The sequence below is a fragment of the Bos taurus genome, chromosome 29 (genome assembly GCF_002263795.3).
Source record: "Bos taurus isolate L1 Dominette 01449 registration number 42190680 breed Hereford chromosome 29, ARS-UCD2.0, whole genome shotgun sequence".
Classification (NCBI taxonomy): Eukaryota; Metazoa; Chordata; class Mammalia; order Artiodactyla; family Bovidae; genus Bos; species Bos taurus.
The window spans coordinates 14824993-14845904 of NC_037356.1; positions in this window are offsets into that span (position 1 = coordinate 14824993).

Here is a 20912-nt window from a genome sequence, read left to right on the forward strand (position 1 = left end):
AAGGTCTTCTTCCAATGAGTCAGCTGTTTACTTCAGGTGGCCAAAGTATTGGAGCTTCAGCATCAATCCTTCCTAAGAGTAGTCAGGGTTGATTTCTTTTAAGATTGACTGACTTGATCTCCTTGCTTTTTAAAGGACTCTCAAGAGTCTTCTCCAGCACCACAGTTTAAAGCATCAGTTCTTTTGCACTCTGCCTTCTTTAGTGCCCAGCTCTCACATCCACACTTGACTTCTGGAATGACCATAGCCCTGACTAAATGGGACTTTGTCAGCAAAGTGATGCCTTCGCTTTTTAACACACTGTCTAGGTTTGTCATAGCTTTCCTGCCAATAAGATATTGTCTTCTAATTTCATGGCTGCAGTCACCATCCAGAGTGATTTTAGAGGCCCAAAAAAGAAATCTGTCTCTGCTTCCACCTTTTCCCTTCTATTGGCCAAGAAGTGATGGAACCTGATGCCATGACCTTGGATTGTTTTTTAATATTGAGTTTTCAGTTGTTTTTTTCTCTCTCCTCCTTCACTCTTATCAAGAGGCTCTTTAGTTCCTCTTTACATTCTGCCATTAGAGTAGTGTCATCCACTTGCCTGAGATCCCAATACCAAATTGTCTTAACTACTCTAGATTTATAGTAAGTTTTAAAGTTGAGCAGTGATAGTCCTCCAACTTTATTCTTCTCCTTCAGTATTGTTTTGGTTATTCTGGGTCTTTTGCTGCTCCATGTAAGCTCAGAATCAATTTGATGATAGCTACAAAATAACTTGCTGGAACTTTGATTGGGATTATACTGAAAATACAGATCAAGGTAGAAAAAAGCTGACATCTGATAACTCAAGTCTTTTTTATTTTATCCATGCATATAGAATATATTCATTTTTAGTTATTTTTTGATTAATCAGACTTTTATAGTTTCCTCATTTAGATCTTGTACATATTTTATTAGATTTATACTTATTTTTTTTTTATTTTGGGAGGAGCTAACATAAATGATATTGTATTTTTAACTAAATTCCCCTTGATCATATTTGGTATATATAATAATGACTGACGTTTGCACATTGAGGTATTTTACAATCTTCTTGTAATCACTTACTGTTTTGTGTGTGTGTGTGTGTGTGTCACCTCCATCAGATTTTTATATGACAACCATACGTTCGTGAGCAAAGATGGATTTTAAAAATTTTTTCCAGTCTGTGTACATTTTATTTCCTTTACTACTCTTGTTGTATTAGCTAATGCTTCCATTGCAGTGTTAAAAAGTAGTAGTGAGAGGAGACATCTTGTCTTGTTCCTGATCTTAGTGTGAAACGGGATCTTAGTGGGAACCCTGATGTTAGTGGGAAACCGTTAAAGGTGATGCTAGTTAGCGGTTTCTATGGATATTCTTTATGAAGTTCTAGATCTTCACCTCTATTCCAGTTTTACTGAGAGTTTTTATCATGAATGAGTGTTGGGTTTTAAAAATTTTTTTTGCATATCTGGATATAATTATATGATTTTTCACTTTTGGCTTGTTGATGTGACAAATTACATTAGTTAGTCTTCAAATATTGGACCTGCCTTGTGTACCTGGGCTTCCCTGGTAGCTCAGCTAGTAAAGAATCCACCTGCAATGCAGGAGATCCTGGTTCAATTCCTAGGTTGGGAAGCTCCCCTGGAGAAGGGATAGACTACCTATTCAGTATTCTTGGGCTTCCCTGGTAGTTGAGATGGTAAAGAATCCACCTGCAATTTAGGAGACCTGGGTTTGATCTCTGGGTTGGGAAGATCCCCTGGAAGAGGGTGTGGCAACCCACCCCAGTATTCTTGCCTGGAGAATTCCCTTGGACAGAGTAGCCTGGTGGGCTATAGTCCATGGGGGTTGCAAAGAGTCGGACATGACTGAGCAACTAAGCACAGCACAGCGCTTGCATACCTGGGATAAATCCTGCAAGGCTGTGACATGCAATTATTCTTATCTGTTATTGAATTGGATTTGCTGTTGTTTTGTTGAAGATTTTTATGTCTATATTCATGAAAGGTATAGACCTGTAGGTCTTGTTTCTGGTAATGTTTCTGTCTGGTTTTATCTTTAGGGTAATGTTGCTTCACAGAATGAGTTAGGGAGTATTTCCTCTGCTTCTGTGACCCGAAAGAGATTATCCAGATTTGGAATTTCTTCTATAATATTAATACTTGATAGAATTCACCAGTGAACCTTCCTAGTTCTGGTGCTGTTTTGGATATTTATTAATTATGAATTAAATTTCTTATATAAATATAGACCTATTCAGGTTGTCTATTCCTCCATGTGTAAACTATGGAAAATTGTGTCTTTCAAAAAATAGGTCCATTTAAGCTAAGTGCAACTTCACTTTCACTTTTCACTTCCATGCATTGGAGAAGGAAATGGCAACCACTCCAGTATTCTTGCCTGGAGAATCCCAGGGACAGAGTAGCTTAGTGGGCTGCCATCTATGGGGTCCCACAGCGTCGGACATGACTGAAGTGACTTAGCAGCCGCAGCAGCAGCAGCAAGCTAAGTTATCAAGTTTCTGGCCATAGAGTAATTCATAGTGTTCCTTTATTATCCTTTTGATATTCATTATACTTATAGTAATGTCCCATTTTCATTTCTGATGTTAGCAATTTGTCTTCTCTCTATTTCTCACTGTCTCTCTGTCTCTCTTTAAGTTATCCTGGGTTGAGAATGATCAATTTTATTGATTCTTTCAAAGAACTAGCTCTTGGATTTGTTGATTTTCTCTGCTGATTTCCTGTTTATAATTTCATTGACCTCTACTCAAATTTTTGTATTTCTTTTCTTCTTAATTTCAGCTTAATTTGCTATTCTTTTCCTAGTTTCCTAAGATAGAAACATATTTATTGCAATTTTTTTTCTTTTCAAATATATAGATTCAACTATAAATTTCCCTCCAAATACTGCTTTTATTGTATCCTGCAAATTTTGATAAACTGTATATTCCTTTTTGTTAAGTTCGAAATATTTTTAAATTTCTCTTAAAATTTCTCCTTTGACTCATTGGTTGTTTAAAACTGTGTTGTTTAATCTCCATGCAGTTTTGAATTTTCTAGTTATCTTTCTGTTATTGATTTCTAGTTAAATTCTTTTGTAGTCTGACAATAGACATGGTATGCTTTCTATTCTTCTAAGTTTGTCAAGATTTGCTTTATGATTCAGAATAAGCATTTATTGGTGAATGTTCCATATAAGCTTGAGGAAAAACATCTATTCCTCTGTTGCTACCCTATGTATAGATGTGATTGCATCCAGTCATTTGATGGTGCTGTTTGATTCAACCAGTTCCCCTTTGGATAAAGAGATCTGTCCATTTCTGTGCAGGAGGATTGAAATCTCCAACTATATAGTGAATCGACTTATTCCTCCTTGCAAATTTATTAGTTTTTGCTTTTGTGCTCTATTTTTAGGTGTATACACATTAAGACTCATTTATTCTTGAAAATTGCCTCTTTATTATTATGTAGTGGCCTCCTTTAGGAGAAGGCAATGGCACCCCACTCCAGTACTCTTGCCTGGAAAATCCCACGGATGGAGAAGCCTGGTAGGTTGCAGTCCATGGGGTCGCTGAGGGTTGGACACGACTGAGCGAATTCACTTTCACTTTTCACTTTCATGCATTGGAGAAGGAAATGGCAACCCACTCCAGCATTCTTGCCTGGAGAATCCCAGGGATGGGGGAGCCTGGTGGGCTGCCGTCTCTGGGGTCGCACAGAGTCGGACACGACTGAAGTGACTTAGCAGCAGCAGCAGCAGCAGCAGTGGCCTCCTTTATCATGAGTAACTTGCTTTAGGGTTGGCTTTGTCTGAAATTAGCATAGCTATCCCTGCTTCCTTTTGGTTAATGCTAGCATGCCATATTTTTTCCTCCATCAATTTGCTTTTCATATGAATATATATCTGTATAGTTAAAATGGGTTTCTTGGTAGACAACATATAATTAGGTCTTATTTTTTGGTAACCTTTTTGTCAATTTTTTAATTGACATACTGAGGTCTTTAACATTTAAAGTGATTTCTGATACAGTTGGATTAACAGTAACCATATTTGTTACTATTTCTTGTCCTTGTTTGTTTCCATTTTTTGATTCCACTCTTTTTCTGCCTATCATGATTCTAATTGAGCATTTTGGATGACTTCATTTTCTCTCCTTTCTTAGCATAGCAGCTACAATTCTTTTTTTTTTTTAACTTTTCTTAGTGGATGTCCTACTGTTTGCAATATACATTTGTAACTATTCCAAGTCCATGTTCAAATAACTGAGTGTCTTTGTACAATTCCAGTAGTTTAGCAAAAAATTTCCAATGCCCATTGGATTAAAAAAAAAAAGAAGATGAAAAGCAAAACTTGATGTTGAATTCATTGAAGAGGGAAACAGAAAATTTCACTGTACTGGTAACACCCCTTTACCGAGGTGGCACAGATTAATCTACTTGACCTGTAGTTTCCTCAGAAGGAGAAATTGAAAGCTTATGAGTTAAGTGTCTGGCTTACCCAGCTCTTCAGGACAATGCTGAAAAGGCTCACTTCTTTCTCACCCCATCCAGAATATGGAGTGTGTTATACAACTGAGGGGCAGTGAAGAACCCACAGAACAGTAATAAGGGCTCTGAGGTTATTACAAGAGTGTGAATCTCACTGACTGCCTTATGTACTGTCAGGAAGACTACCCACAAGATTCTGGGGACACGTCATCTGAATATTCTCACAGTTGGCCACAGACACCACCAGAGTTCAGTTGCCACACACACATACCCCAACCACAGACTTCAGTCAGTTCAGTCACTCAGTAGTGTCCAACTCTTTGTGACCCCATGACTGCAGCACACCAGGCTTCCCTGTTCATCACCAACTCCTGGAGCCTACTCGAACTCATGTTCATCAAGTTGGTGATGTCATTCAACCATCTCATCCTCTGTCATCCCCTTCTCCTCCTGCCTTCAGTCTTTCCCGGTCAGGATCTTTTCTAGTGAGTTAGTACTTCACATCAGGTGGCCAAAAGATCAGAGTTCCATCTTCACATCAGTCCTTCCAATGAATATCCAGGACTGATTTCCTTTAGAATTGGCTGGTTTGGTCTCTTTGCAGTTCCAGAGACTTTCATGTCTTTTCCAACACGCCAATTCAAAAGCTTCAATTCTTTGGTGCTCAGCTTTCATTATGGTCCAACTCTTACATCCATACATGACTACTGGAAAAACCATAGCTTTGACGGTATGGACCTTTGTCGGCAAAGTAATGTCTCTGCTTTTTAATATGCTGTCTAGGTTTGTCACAGCTTTACTTCCAAGGAGCAAGTGTCTTAATTTCATGGCTGCAGTCACCATCTTCAGTGATTTTGGAGTCCAAGAAAATTAAGTCTGTCACTGTTCCCATTGTTTCCCCATCTATTTGCCACGATGTAATGGGACTGGATGCCATGATTTTAGTTTTTTGAATGTTGAGTTTTAAGCCAGCTTTTTCACTCTCCTCTTTCACTTTCATCAAGAAACTCTTTAGTTCCTCTTCGCTTTCTGCCATAAGGGTGGTATCTTCTGCATATATGAACTTATTGATATTTCTCCCTGCAATCTTGATTCCCAACTTGTGCTTCATCCAGCCCAGCATTTCTCATGATGTATTCTGCATATAAGTTAAATAAGCAGGATGACAATTTACAGCCTTGATGTACTCCTTTCCTAGTTTGGAACCAGTCTATTGTTCCATGTCTGGTTCTAATTGTTGCTTCTTGACCTGCATACAGATTTTTCAGGAGGTAAGTAAGGTGGTCTGGTATTCCCATCTCTTTAAGAATTTTCCATAGTTTTTTGTGATCCACACGGTCAAAGGCTTTGGCTTAGTCAATAAAGCAGAAGCAGAAGTAGATGGACCAAAATAGGCAAATTTAATTCCGATGACCATCAACTTCATAGCCAGATCCCAATGTACACACCTAGGGGCAGTGTGAGGTTTGTTTGTTTGTTTTTTTTCAATTGATTAGTGAACATGACTCAGAAAGCTCACTCAAGTCTGCAGGACTAGGACAAAGCAAGCAAACCTGAACATTTACCACTACCCAAGGGAAAGAAAATAGGACATCACCAGTACCTGGCCTGGTTTTGCAGCCTCAAGAGAAAGCATAAAATCTTAAGAACTATCCCCCAAAATGGAACAAGAAGTATGGAGCAAGTGTGGATCAGCTTTTTCACTCTCCTCTTTCACTTTCATCAAGAAACTCTTTAGTTCCTCTTCGCTTTCTGCCATAAGGGTGGTATCTTCTGCATATATGAACTTATTGATATTTCTCCCTGCAATCTTGATTCCAACTTGTGCTTCATCCAGCCCAGCATTTCAGACCTTCAGAAAAGATCTGAAAAAGCCTTAGAATCTGTAACAGGGGTGACAGAAGGACTTTCTCCTAAATTTAGTCAGTAAAGACTAGAAGATGTGGCTCCTTATTTAAATGCAAAGGCTGCAATAGATGACTTAAAGGAATATGAAAAATAAAGGAAACATGACACCACCAAAGGAACACAATAATTTCCCAGCAACTGACCCCAAAGAAATCAAGACCTTAATTTTGCCTGGTAATTGTTTTAAGGAAGCTGAGCAAACTACAAGAGAGAAAAAACAAAACAAAACAGAAAAACAATCCACTGGGGGGGAAAAAAACACATGAACGAAACATGTTTAATAGAGAAATAGAAATAGTGATAGAGAACCAAACAGAATTTTGGAACTGATCAATATAATGAATGAGTAGAAAATGCAATCAGTTTAGTTCAGTTCAGTCACTCAGTCATGTCCGACTCTTTGCACCCCATGAATCGCAGCATGCCAGGCCTCCCTGTCCATCACCAACTCCCGGAGTTCACTCAGACTCACGTCCTTCGAGTCAGTGATGCCATCCAGCCATCTCATCCTCTGTCATCCCCTTCCCCTCCTGCCCCCAATCCCTCCCAGCATCAGAGTCTTTTCCAATGAGTCAACTCTTCGCATGAGGTGGCCAAAGTACTGGAGTTTCAGCTTTAGCACCCATTCCTTCCAAAGAAATCCCAGGGCCGATCTCCTTCATAATGGACTGGTTGGACCTCCTTGCAGTCCAAGGGATTCTCAAGAGTCTTCTCCAACACCACAGTTCAAAAGCATCAATACTTTGGCACTCAGCCTTCTTCACAGTCCAACTCTCACATCCATACATGACCACAGGAAAAACCATAGCCTTGACTAGACGAACCTTTGTTGGCAAAGTAATGTCTCTGCTTTTGAATATGCTATCTAGGTTGGTCATAACTTTCCTTCCAAGGAGTAGGCGTCTTTTAATTTCATGGCTGTAGTCACCATCTGTAGTGATTTTGGAGCCCAGAAAAATAAAGTCTGACACTGTTTCCCCATCTATTTCCCATGAAGTGGTGGGACCAGATGCCATGATTTTCATTTTCTGAATGTTGAGCTTTAAGCCAACTTTTTCACTCTCCACTTTCACTTTCATCAAGAGGCTTTTGAGTTCCTCTTCACTTTCTGCCATAAGGGTGGTGTCATCTGCATATCTGAGGTTATTGATATTTCTCCCGGCAATCTGGATTCCAGTTTGTGTTTCTTCCAGTCCAGCGTTTCTCATGATGTATTCTGCATGTAAATTAAATAAACAGGGTGACAATATACAGCCTTGACGAACTCCTTTTCCTATTTGGAACCAGTCTGTTGTTCCATGTCCAGTTCTCACTGTTGCTTCCTGACCTGCATACAAATTTCTCAAGAGGCAGATCAGGTGGCCTTGTATTCCCATCTCTTTCAGAATTTTCCACAGTTTATTGTGATCCACACAGTCAAAGGCTTTGGCATAGTCAATAAAGTAGAAATAGATGTTTTTCTGGAACTCTCTTGCTTTATCTATGATCCAGTGGATGTTGGCAATTTGATCTCTGGTTCCTCTGCCTTTTCTAAAACCAGCTTGAACATCAGGAAGTTCATGGTTCACATATTGCTGAAGCCTGATTTGGAGAATTTTGAGCATTACATTACTAGCGTGTAAGATGAGTGCAATTGTGTGGTAGTTTGAGCATTCTTTGGCATTGCCTTTCTTTGGGATTGGAATGAATACTGACCTTTATGAAATACTACAAAGTAAAGCAATCTACCCATTATTGCAGCCCCAGAAGGCAAAGAGCAAAAAGAGGAAGAGGTTATTTAAAGAAATAATGGTTGAGGACATCCCAAATCTGGGGAGAGGTTTGAACAACTCATTTATGAAGCTTATAGGTCCTCTAAAATATTCAACTCAAAGAGATCTCCAAGACACATTTTAATAGAACAATAAAATCAAAAGCAAAGAGAAAAAAAAAAAAAAAACACATACAAGGGGATTTCTGCAAAACTATTTGCCGATTTCTTAGCAGTACTTCACAGACTGGTTGAGAGTGGGATTAGATATTCACAGTGCTGAAATGGAAAAACTACCAACAAGGAATACTTTTCTATCAAAGTTGTCCTTCAGAAATGTTGGACAGATAGAGTCTCTCCCAATCTCCCAGACAAATAAAACGTAAGAAAATTTATCACTACTAGACCTGACTTTCTAGGACTGGTGAAATTAAGCTATGCTAATTATAAATATAGATTAAAGGAAGAGTCAAGAGGATGTCTTGTTAGACTGAAAGTTGGATAGACAGTGATTGTTTCATTTTATTTAAAGATGGAAATGTATTACTCTACATACTTAAGGTTATATTATTATAGGCTTATTTGTTTTAGAACAGAGGAACTTTTTTGTTTTAACTTTCACAGTCTAAGTATCTAAAAGAAAAGTAACAAAAAGATCATGTGTGGTATTTGCATTTCTCACAGTAGGTACATTATGACTTTAATATTTTATGTTAAACACATATATTTTTGAAAGTATGTATTTTTGAAAGTAAAATGCAAGTGAGGCTGAGAGGAGCTACCCCGCTTCTGAGGTCAGGGGCAGAAGCCGGGAGGACCCCATGCCCTAAGGGCGGCGGCCAAGAGGAGTTACCCCACACGTGAGGTGAGGTGTAGCGGCTGAGAGTGCCAGGCTGCAACGGCGCAGGAAAGGCCTAGAGGAGCTACCCCGTGTCCGAGGTCAGGGGGGGCGATGAGAGGAGTTACCCCATGCCTCAAGCCCGAGGCCAGGGGCGGCGGCCGGGAGGAGCAACCCATGCCCTGAGGCCAGGGGCGGCAGCCAGGAGGACCAACCCCACGACCAAGGAGCCATGGCTGCACAGGCGCAGGAGGGCCTAGAGGAGCTAGCCCATGATGAAGATCAGGAAGGGCGGCAGTGAGGAGATACCCCTCATCCAAGGTAAGGAGCAGTGGCTGCACTTTGCTGGAGCAGCCGTGAAGAGATACCCCATGCCTAGGTAAGAGAAACCCAAGTAAGACGGTTGGTGTTGCAAGATGGCATCAGAGGGCAAACACACTGAAACCATACTCACAGAAAACTAGTCAATCTAATCACACTAGGACCACAGCCTTGTCTAACTCAATGAAACTAAGCCATGCCCGTGGGGCCACCCAAGACGGGCGGGTCATGGTGGAGAGATCTGACAGAATGTGGTCCACTGGAGAAGGGAGTGGCAAACCACTTCAGTATTCTTGCCTTGAGAACCCCATGAGCAGTATGAAAAGGCAAAATGATAGGATACTGAAAGAGGAACTCCCCAGGTCAGTAGGTGCCCAATATGCTACTGGAGATCAATGGAGAAATAACTCCAGAAAGAATGAAGGGATGGAGTCAAAGCAAAAACAATACCCAGCTGTGGATGTGACTGGTGATAGAAGCAAAGTCCAATGCTGTAAAGAGCAATATTGCATAGGAACCTGGAATGTCCCGTCCATGAATCAAGGCAAACTGGAAGTGGTCAAACAAGAGATGGCAAGAGTGAATGTTGACATTCTAGGAATCAGCGAACTAAAATGGACTACAATGGGTGAATTTAACTCAGATGACCATTATATCTACTACTGTGGGCAGGAATCCCTCAGAAGAAATGGAGTAGCCATCATAGTCAACAAAAGAGTCTGAAATGCAGTACTTGGAGGCAATCTCAAAAATGACAGAATGATCTCTGTTCGTTTCCAAGGCAAACCATTCAATATCACAGTAATACAAGTCTATGACCCAACCAGTAACGCTGAAGAAGCTGAAGTTGAACGGTTCTATGAAGACCTACAAGACCTTTTAGAACAAACACCCAAAAAAGATGTCCTTTTCATTGTAGGGGACTGGAATGCAAAGGTAGGAAGTCAAGAAACACCTGGAGTAACAGGCAAATTTGGCCTTGGAATACAGAATGAAGCAGGGCAAAGACTAATAGAGTTTTGCCAAGAAAATGCACTGGTCATAACAAACACCCTCTTCCAACAACACAAGAGAAGACTCTATACATGGACATCACCAGATGGTCAACACCGAAATCAGGTTGATTATATTCTTTGCAGCCAAAGATGGAGAAGCTCTATACAGTCAGCAAAAACAAGAACAGGAGCTGACTGTGGCTCAGATCATGAACTCCTTATTGCTAAATTCAGACTGAAATTGAAGAAAGTAGGGAAAACCACTAGACCATTCAGGTATGACCTAAATCAAATCCCTTATGATTATACAGTAGAAGTGAGAAATAGATTTAAGGGACTAGATCTGATGGATAGAGTGCCTGATGAACTATAGACTGAGGTTCATGACATTGTACAGGAGACAGGGATCAAGACCATGTCCATGGAAAATGCCGGGGTCCAGCCCCGGCTGATCCAGGGTATTTGAAGGGGAGACGGCTTCGGCAATTAATTTAAATATTCATCAAAGATATAAATAGTAATAGAATGAGGATAGCTCAGCAGGAAAATTCAGTGGAGAAAAGAGGCTGAGTAGCTTAGTTTACGCGGGAAACCAATAAAACTTCAAGACAAGAAGCTTGCACCACTTACGTAGGCCACAGGCATCCTTCTGTTCTCCTGAAGGAGAGGAGACACTGAGGCCTCCCTGGTCGGATCTTAGAAGCCCAGGCAAAGTCAGTAAGCTTGGCGGGCTCCGTGCTCCAGATGGAGACTCAGCCAGAGTTTGATAGAGAGATATGGGGAGACCAGTATTTCGAGGAACTGATCCCAATTCTTTATTTTCCAGGGTCTGTTTTTATACACTGAGTTGTTATACAAAAGTCACGCGGGGAAAGCAGTCCTGACTTTTAAAGTCAGGTGCTTCATACAAATGTATACAGAGGTCTTAGGGGTATTACATCATCTTCTGGCCAGGGGGGCCTGCTGACAATTTATGACCCTCTCCTTGTAACAGCGGTCAGTCAACACTTATTTCTCCCAGGGTGATTATTCTTAAAACAGATGACACCCAAATAAAGTTACATTCCTATAGGGTGAGGCAGTAGTGGGTTTTAGTTAAGGAAAGAATTTACTTAGCCTAAGGTCTAATGTGATTTATATCAAAGATTAATACTTATTTCTTCTATATATTCATTAATGTGTATAAGAGCAGGGAATGTGGAGACTTAGCAGTAAACATTGGCTCAACAAATGAAAAAACCTTCACCAATACAATTTCTATCAGCTCATTATACTTATACTAATAGTTTTCTAACTTCTCTAAAGAACCTATTTTTAGAAGGTTTAAAGCATCTCGTGCCTCTCATGGTTGGGAGGCTGTGACAAGCCTGTGACATGTGGCTGGACAAGCCTGTCAGGCAGGCTAGAGAACCTTCAGAGGAGTTTGTAGGTTGAAACACTTCTGTCACACCCAGGAATTATTATTAACTGGAGCTCGAAGTTAACTCCTTCTCCAAAAGAGGTGGTGGGGGACAGCCCCTGTAAAGTCAGAGGTGTAGATGAGAGCACAAAGTAGTAAAGTAGGCAGGCTCTGGTTATGGGGGTAGATGCTCGAGAATTTCCAGGGGGACTCCTGAGGCTTGATCCTGCCTTTGTGTATGTTGAGCCTCCTTTCTCATTACCTTTGCCATGGATGGAGTGCCTCACGCTGGTGCCCAACAGGAAAAGAAATGCAAAAAAGCAAGATGGCTGTCTAGGGAGGCCTTACAAATAGCTGTGAAAAGAAGAGAAGCAAAAAGCAAAGGAGAAAAGGAAAGATATAAGTATCTGAATGCAGAGTTCCAAAGAAGAGCAAGAAGAGATAAAAAAGCCTTCTTCAGCAATCAATGCAAAGAAATAGAGGAAAACAACAGAATAGGAAAGACTAGAGATCTCTTCAAGAAAATTAGAGATACCAAGGGGACATTTCATGCAAATGGGCTCGATAAAGGATAGAAATGGTATGGACCTAACAGAAGCAGAAGATATTAAGAAGAGATGGCAAGAATACACAGAAGAACTGTACAAAAAAGATCTTCATGACCCAGATAATCACAATGGTGTGATCACTGACCTAGAGCCAGACATCGTGGAATGTGAAGTCAAGTGGGCCTTAGAAAGCATCACTACGAACAAAGCTAGTGGAAGTGATGGAATTCCAGTTGAGCTCTTTCAAATCCTGAAAGATGATGCTGTGAAAGTGCTGCACTCAATATGCCAGCAAATTTGGAAAACTCAGCAGTGGCCACAGGACTGGAAAAGGTCAGTTTTCATTCCAATCCCAAAGAAAGGCAATGCCAAAGAATGCCCAAACTACCACACAATTGCACTCATCTCACACGCTAGTAAAGTAATGCTCAAAATTCTCCAAGCCAGGCTTCAGCAATATGTGAACCGTAAATTCCTGATGTTCAAGCTGGTTTTAGAAAAGGCAGAGGAACCAGAGATCAAATTTCCAACATCTGCTGAATCATGGAAAAAGCAAGAGAGTTCCAGAAAAACATCTATTTCTGCTTTATTGACTATGCCAAAGCATTTGACTGTGTGGATCACAATAAACTGTGGAAAATTCTGAAAGAGATGGGAATACCAGGCCACCTGATCTGCCGCTTGAGAAATTTGTATGCAGATCAGGAAGCAACAGTGAGAACTGGACATGGAACAACAGATTGGTTCCAAATAGGAAAAGGAGTACGTCAAGGCTGTATATTGTCATTCTGCTTATTTAACTTTTATGCAGAGTACATCATTAGAAACGCTGGACTGGAAGAAACACAAGCTAGAATCAAGATTGCTGGGAGAAATATCAATAACCTCAGATATGCAGATGACACCACCCTTATGGCAGAAAATGAAGAGGAAGGCTCTTGATGAAAGTGAAAGTGGAGAGTGAAAAAGTTAGCTTAAAGCTCAACATTCAGAAAACGAAGATCATGGCATCTGGTCCCATCACTTCATGGGAAATAGATGGGGAAACAGTGGAAACAGTGTCAGACTTTCTTTTTCTGGGCTCCAAAATCACTACAGATGGTGACTGCAGCCATGAAATTAAAAGACGCTTTCTCCTTGGAAGGAAAGTTATGACCAACCTAGATAGCATATTCAAAAGCAGAGACATTACTTTGCCAACAAAGGTCCATCTAGTCAAGGCTATGGTTTTTCCTGTGGTCATGTATGGATGTGGGAGTTGGACTGTGAAGAAGGCTGAGTGCTGAAGTATTGATGCTTTTGAACTGTGGTGTTGTAGAAGACTCTTGAGAATCCCTTGGACTGCAAGGAGATCCAACCAGTCCATTCTGAAGGAGATCAGCCCTGGGATTTCTTTGGAAGGAATGATGCTAAAGCTGAAACTCCAGTACTTTGGCCACCTCATGCGAAGAGTTGACTCATTGGAAAAGACTCTGATGCTGGGAGGGATTGGGGGCAGGAGGAGAAGGGGATGACAGAGGATGAGATGGCTGGATGGCATCACTGACTCGATGGGTGTGAGTCTGAGTGAACTCCGGGAGTTGGTGATGGACAGGGAGGCCTGGCGTGCTGCGATTCATGGGGTCGCAAAGAGTCGGACACGACTGAGCTACTGAGCTGAACTGAACTGATATATATATATATATATATATATATATAAATATATTTATATACATATATTGTATTTTATATATTTATATATTTCAACAAATATATTTTTGAAAGTAACATATACTACTTCACAAGTAGTCTGAATACTTTATTTCCTCCACGTTGTCCATTTTATTGGCAGTGTATTATGGTAATAGTCTATTATGATTCCTTGTATTTCCCTGGTGTCTGTTGTAACTTCTCCTTTCTCAGTTTTGATTTTATTGATTTGATTCCTCTCCTTTTTTTTGCTTGATGAATCAGGTTAAAATTTTATCAATTTGATTTGCATTTTTGAAAAACCAACTTTTAGTTTCATTTCATTAATATTTTCTATTGTTTTCTTCATTTCTATTTATTTCTGCTCTAATCTTTTTTATTTCTTTCCTTTTGCTAACTTTGGATATTGTTTGATCTACTCTCTCTAGTTACTTTAGGTGTAAGGTTAGGTTGAGCTTTTTATTGTTTCCTGAGATAAGTTTATATTGCTATTAATTTTCCTCTTGGAATTGGTTCAGCTGCATCCCATAGGTTATGCTTTCATCTTCATTTGCCTCTAAGTATTCTTTTTTAATTTCCTCTTTGATTTTTTCAGTGATGCATTGCTTCTTTAGTAGCATGTTATTTATCCTCAGTGTGTTTGGGATTTTTCCAGTTTTTTTTTTTTTTCCTTTGTAGTTTATTTCTTATAGTGTTGTGATCAGAAATGCTTTGAAATGATTTCTATGTTCTTAAATTTGCCAATATTCATTTTGTGGTCCAGTATGTGGTTAATCCGGAGAAGGCAATGGCGACCCACCTCAGTACTCTTGCCTGGAAAATCCCATGGACGGAGGAGCTTGGTAGGCTGCCGTCCATGGAGTCGCAAAGAGTTGGACACGACTGAGCGACTTCCCTTTCACTTTTCACTTTTATGCATTGGAGAAGGCAATGGCAACCCACTCCAGTGTTCTTGCCTGGAGAATCCCAGGGACGGGGGAGCCTGGTGGGCTGCCGTCTATGGGGTCACACAGAGTCGGCCAGGACTGAAGCGACTTAGCAGCAGCAGCAGCAGCATGTGGTTAATCCTGGCGAAAGTTCCATATGCACCTGAGAAAATATGTATCCTACTGCTTTTAGATGGGGTACTTAATAAATATCAGTTAAATCCATCTGGTCTAATGTATCATTTACAGCCTGTATTTCCTTTTTGATTCTGTCTGTATGGTCTGTCCATTGATGTAAGTGGGATGTTGAAGTCTCCTACTATTGCATTACTGTTGATTTCTCCATTTATAGATGTTGGTATTCACCTTAGATATTGAAGTGCTCCCATGTTTGCTGCATATGTATCTATAATTGTTGTATCTTCTTATTGGATTGATCCCTTGAACATTATGCAGTCTCCTTCTTTATGTCAAGTAGCAGTCTTTATTTAGCTTCTACTTTGGAAGATAGTTTTGCAGATTATAGTATTCTAGGTTGATGCTTCTTTTCTTTTAATGTCTAAATTTTGCATTCCATTCTCATCTTTCTTGTGTGCTTTCTGAGGATAAATTTAATATAATTCTTATCTTTGTTCCTTTATAAGTATTTTTTCCTGTTTAGATATATGTTTTTTTTTTTTTAATTGTTCTTTGTTTTTGGCAGTTTTCCTCTTTGGTGTTCTCTGAGCTTTTTAAATCTATAGTATTCTGTCTGCCATTAATTTGGGAGAAATTCTCAATCACTTTTTTTTCAAATATTTCTTCTGTTCCTTTCTTCTCTTTATGGTATATTACACACATTTGATACTTTTTGTTGACATCCCAAAGGCCTCAAATATTTGAATATTCTATTTTTTCTTTCTTAGTTTTTGTTCTTTTTGCTTTTTATTTTTTGGTTGTTCCTATTCCTGTGTCTTCAAGTTCAGAGGTTCTTTCCACATCATGTGCAGTCTACTAATAAACTCACCAAAATCATTCTTTATTTCTATTAGAGTTCTTTTGCTATCTAGCATTTATTTTTGGTTATTTTGTTAAGATTTTTGTCACTTTGCTTACATTGTCCATCTGTTCCTGAATGACGTCTACCTCATCCATTAGAACTTTTAGCATATCAACCATGGCTGTTTGAAATCACAAGTCTGAAGATTGCAGCATTTATAATATTTATTTTTAAATATTTATTTATTTAGGCTGTGCTAAGCCTTAGTTGGGCATCCCTGGTAGCTGACTGCAATGCAGGCAACACCGTTCAATTCCTGGTTTGGGAAGTTCCCCTGTAGAGGGTTAGACTACCTGCTCCAGCATTCATGGGCTTCCCAGGTGGCTCAGATAGCTCCAGTATTCTTGCTTGGAGAATCCCCATAGACAGAGGAGCCTGGCAGGCTATAGTTCATGGGGTTGCAAAGACTTGGACATGAGTGGGTGACTAAGCACAGTATAGCACAAAGGTCTTGGTTAGAACATGTGGGATCTTACTTGCAGTATGTGGGATCTTAGTTGCAGCACGTGGGATCTAGTTCCCTGACCAGGAATCAAATCCAGGACCCTCTGTATTGGGACATGGAGTTTTACCCACTGGAACACCAAGGAAGTATCTATGGTACTTCTGATTCTGATTATTGTTCTGTCTCTTCCAGTTGTGTGTGCATATGTGTGTGTTTCCTTTTAGTATGCTATACTTTTTTTTCTAAAGTCATACATGATATGCAGGCAAAAGGAACTGCTATAAATGAGTCTTTGGTAATGTGGTGGCAAGATATGAAGGAGGGGAAACACTCTATAGTCCTATCCAAAGGTATTGGTTTTTTAATGGGCCTGTGTCTCTGGACTCTGAATTTCACAAGTATTTCTCAGTTTGTTTTCTTTTTTAGGTTTGTTTCTCTTTCTCCCCCTACAAGTGGGAAATAATTGCTAATTTTGTATTTCTCTTCACCCATCTCAGTGAGACTCTGATAATCCCCCTTTAGATAAGCCTCTAGTTGACTAGTTTCTTCTGAATGCCAGACTTGCCAAGGAGAACAGTATACTGGTATAATCTACAGTGGTTCCTTTTTTCTCTCCCCATATTAGAAGCATGCCAGGATTATTATTATTATTATTATTATTATTTAATGTGAGAACTTGGTCAAGCTCCAGAAGATAAAAAGCACAATAATGTGTAGTCTCTCTTATAACTGGATCCCACTGACATTTTAAAATTTCATATATGTCCATGCTGGACCTTCAGCAGATCATCAATTACAGTTTAGGTTTTTCTACCTGGGCATTAATTCTCATGGTAGTTTTCACTCATTAGTTGATTATCTGGTAAATCATGACTTTCTGTATTCACTTGTCTTTTTCTCCAGTCATGGGAGCAGCAATTTGACCTAAGTTCTTACCTTTTTTACAGATCCAAAGTGTTGTGATCTTTCCATCTGTTTACTTTTTTTTAACCTGTTACAATGGATTGGTAACTTCTAAGTTCCTTCTTTATATGCAGAAGTGGAAACAAAACAAAAACTTTATATCATTTTAAAATTAAATTTCTTACTCCAGTCAAGAGATACCTGGAGTAAGGGGTAGTTTGGCCTTGGAGTACAAAATGAAGCAGGGAAAAGGCTAACAGAGTTTTGCCAAGAGAATGCACTGGTCATAGCAAACACCCTCTTCAAGAGCACAAGAGATGACTCTACACATGAACATTACCAGATGGCCAACACTGAAATCAGATTGATTATATTCTTTGCAGCCAAAGATGGAGAAGCTCTATACAGCCAGTAGAAACAAAACCAGGACTGACTGTGGTTCAAAAAACGAACTCCTTATTGCAAAATTCAGATCTAAATTGAAGAAAGTAGGGAAAACCACTAGACTATTCAGGTATGACTTAAATCAAATCCCTTATGATTATACAGTGGAAATGACAAATAGATTCAAGCGATTATATCTGATAGTTAGAGTGCCTGAAGAATTATGGACATAAGTTTGTAACATTGTATAGGAGATGGTGATCAAAACCATCCCCATGAAGAAGAAATGCAAAAAGGCAAAATGGTTGAGGAGGTCTTACAAATAGCTGGGAAAAGAAGAGAAGCAAAAGGCAAAGGAGAAAAGGAAAAATTTTCCAAGAGAGTCTTCAACAGGATGTGAACTGAGAACTTCAAGATATTCAAACTGAATTGAGAAAAGGCAGAGGAACCAGCAATTGAATTGCCAACATCCATTGGATCATTGAAAAATCAAGAGAATTTCAGAAAAAAGAACTATTTCTGTTTCATTGACTATGCTAAAGCCTTTGACTGTGTGGATCACAACGAACTGGAAAATTATTAAAGAGATGGGAATACCAGACCACCTAACCTGCCTGCTGAGAAAGCTGTATGCAGATCAAGAAGCAAGAGTTAGAAACAGACATGGAAAAACAGACTGCTTTCAAACTGGGAAAGGAGAACATCAAGGGTGTTTATTGTCACTTTGCTTATTTAAGCTGTATGCAAAGTACATCATGCAAAATGCCAGGCTGGATGAAGCATAAGCTGGAATCAAGATTGTAGGGAGAAATATCAGTAAGTTCAGATATGCACATGATACCACTCTTAGGGCAGAAAGTGAAGAAAAACTAAAGAGTTTCTTGAAGAAAGTGAAAGAGGAGAGTGAAAAAGCCAGCTTAAAACTCAACATTCAAAAAAAAAAAACAAAGATCATGGCAGCCAGTTTCATCAATCATGGCAAATAGATAGGGATAGCTTCCCTGGTGGCTCAGAGGTTAAAGCGTCTGCCTCCAATGCAGAAGACCCGGGGTTGATCCCTGGATCGGGAAGATCCCCTGGAGAAGGAAATGGTAACCCACTCCAGTATTCTTGCCTGGGGAATCCCATGGACAGAGAAGCCTGGTAGGCTACAGTCCACGGGGTCGCAAAAAGTTGGACACGACTGAGCGATTTCACTCACTCACTCACTCACTCACAGTGGAAAAAGTAACAGATTTTATTTTCTTTGGCTCCAAAATCACTGCAGATGGTGACTACAGCCATGATATTAAAAGATGCTTGCTCCTTGGAAGAAAAGCTATGACAAACCTAAGAAGCAGAGACATTACTTTTCTGACAAAGTGCATCTAGTCAAAGCTATGGTTTTTCCAGTTGTCATGTCTGGATGAGAGTTGGACCATAAAGAAAGCTGAGCACCAAAAAATTGATGCTTTTGAACTGTGGTGTTGGAGAAGACTCTTGACCATCCCTTGGATTGCAAGGAGATCCAACCAGTCCATCCAAAAGGAAATCAGTCCTGAATATTCATTGGAAGGACTGAAGCTGAAGCTCCAATCCTTTAGCCACCTGCTGTGAAGAACTGACTCATTGGAAAAGACCCTGATGATAGGAAAGATTAAGGACAGGATGAGAAGGGGAGGACAGAGAATGAGATGGCATCACCGACTTGGTGGACATGAGTTTCAGCAAGCTCCAGCAGTTGGTGATAGACAGGGAAGCGTGGCGTGCTGCAGTCCATGGGGTGGCAAAGAGTTGGACACGACTGAACAACTGAACTGTCTGAAAATTAACTTAGGTGAATGGAAGACAAATGGTTTCAGTCACATTCCTATGGTGCTTGGAATATAAATAAATGTGAACCTGGTAGAGAGCAAAGAAAAAGACACACCTTGAATACCAAAAAGGTAGTGTTAAATATTTATATGTGGTTTTGAATATCCCCCTTCTTCATGTTCAAACCACATGTAATTAATTATTAATTCCTTCTGAGCCCTGATTTCTTCCTTGAAATAATGGAGGAAATAATGCATATTTCACACTTCTATTATCACAATACAAAGTAAGTGAAATGTTTTCAAGTGCTCCATATCTAGCACACAAAGAATTTTTATTATTAGTCTTTTGTATCTACCCTCCTTCCCAATACAAGCACTCCTCATGTATACGCATACACCTACAACTGTCTTTGCCTTATTATTAGAAAATTTCAGCTGTTATGTTGTGCTAGATTGAAGCATTTTTATTCATCATAAAATATACTCAGACTGCCCTTTGGGCTAATGAAGCTGAAAGGCTAGCACTGAACCACCATATGGGCTGTGCATGGAGGGGCCTGTTGGAACCATGCATTTAAATCCATTTCATCCTGAGAACAATTAGATGAAACCCTCCAATTCTTCCAGGAGCTTTGAAATGATCACCTGTTGGACCCAGACTCTGGGTAAATTGCTTTCATTTGAATATAATTTGGAATTTGTTCAACTAATCACAATCTGTTAATTGCGTTTTGGAGGAAGAAAGAAATCGAATGAAGTGACTGGTTCTTGTTAGATTCGTGCCAGTCATGGGACTCACTGTGTGACTACAGCATTCTACCTTGTTAATCTCAATAAAAGGTGGATTTTGCAAGCTGTAGTAATTAAATCACCCTTTACAAAACAAAGTAAGTTCTACACTGGAACATTTTATGCTGCTATATTATCTATCTATCTTATACATATTCTATATCCTTACTTATGTTAACCATCTTCTTTATCTAAAATGCCAGATAACAATAATCTAAAGTACTTTGATTATCCAGAGCCATTTATCCGTGGTGCTTTTTCACCTTGGCAAGAGAGGGCATTTTGAATATGATGATGATATCATGCTCCATTTTTCTCCTAATAAATTTTTTTTGGAGTCGGAGGCAATGGAAAGTACATGATCTTTAGTTATTCCAAGCTGAGTTTGAATACCAAAGTTGTGCCAACTATCTAGTTGAGTAAACATGGTAAAAAATATACTACCTTTCTAAGCCTCCGTCTGAAATAAGCAGCTCATATTTTCAGAGATATCATGGGATAAAACTTGAAAACTAATCCCACAGTGAGCAGTTACGGTGCAGTTCTATCAAGTAGAAGCAGTAGTGGTAATAAAGTTATGGTTACATCACGTTTTCATAACTTAGAATTTTCACCCCAAGTCTGAAATTCTACCCCAAGTCTGATTTTCTTTTTCCCTCTCAATGATCAGTATTGATTAA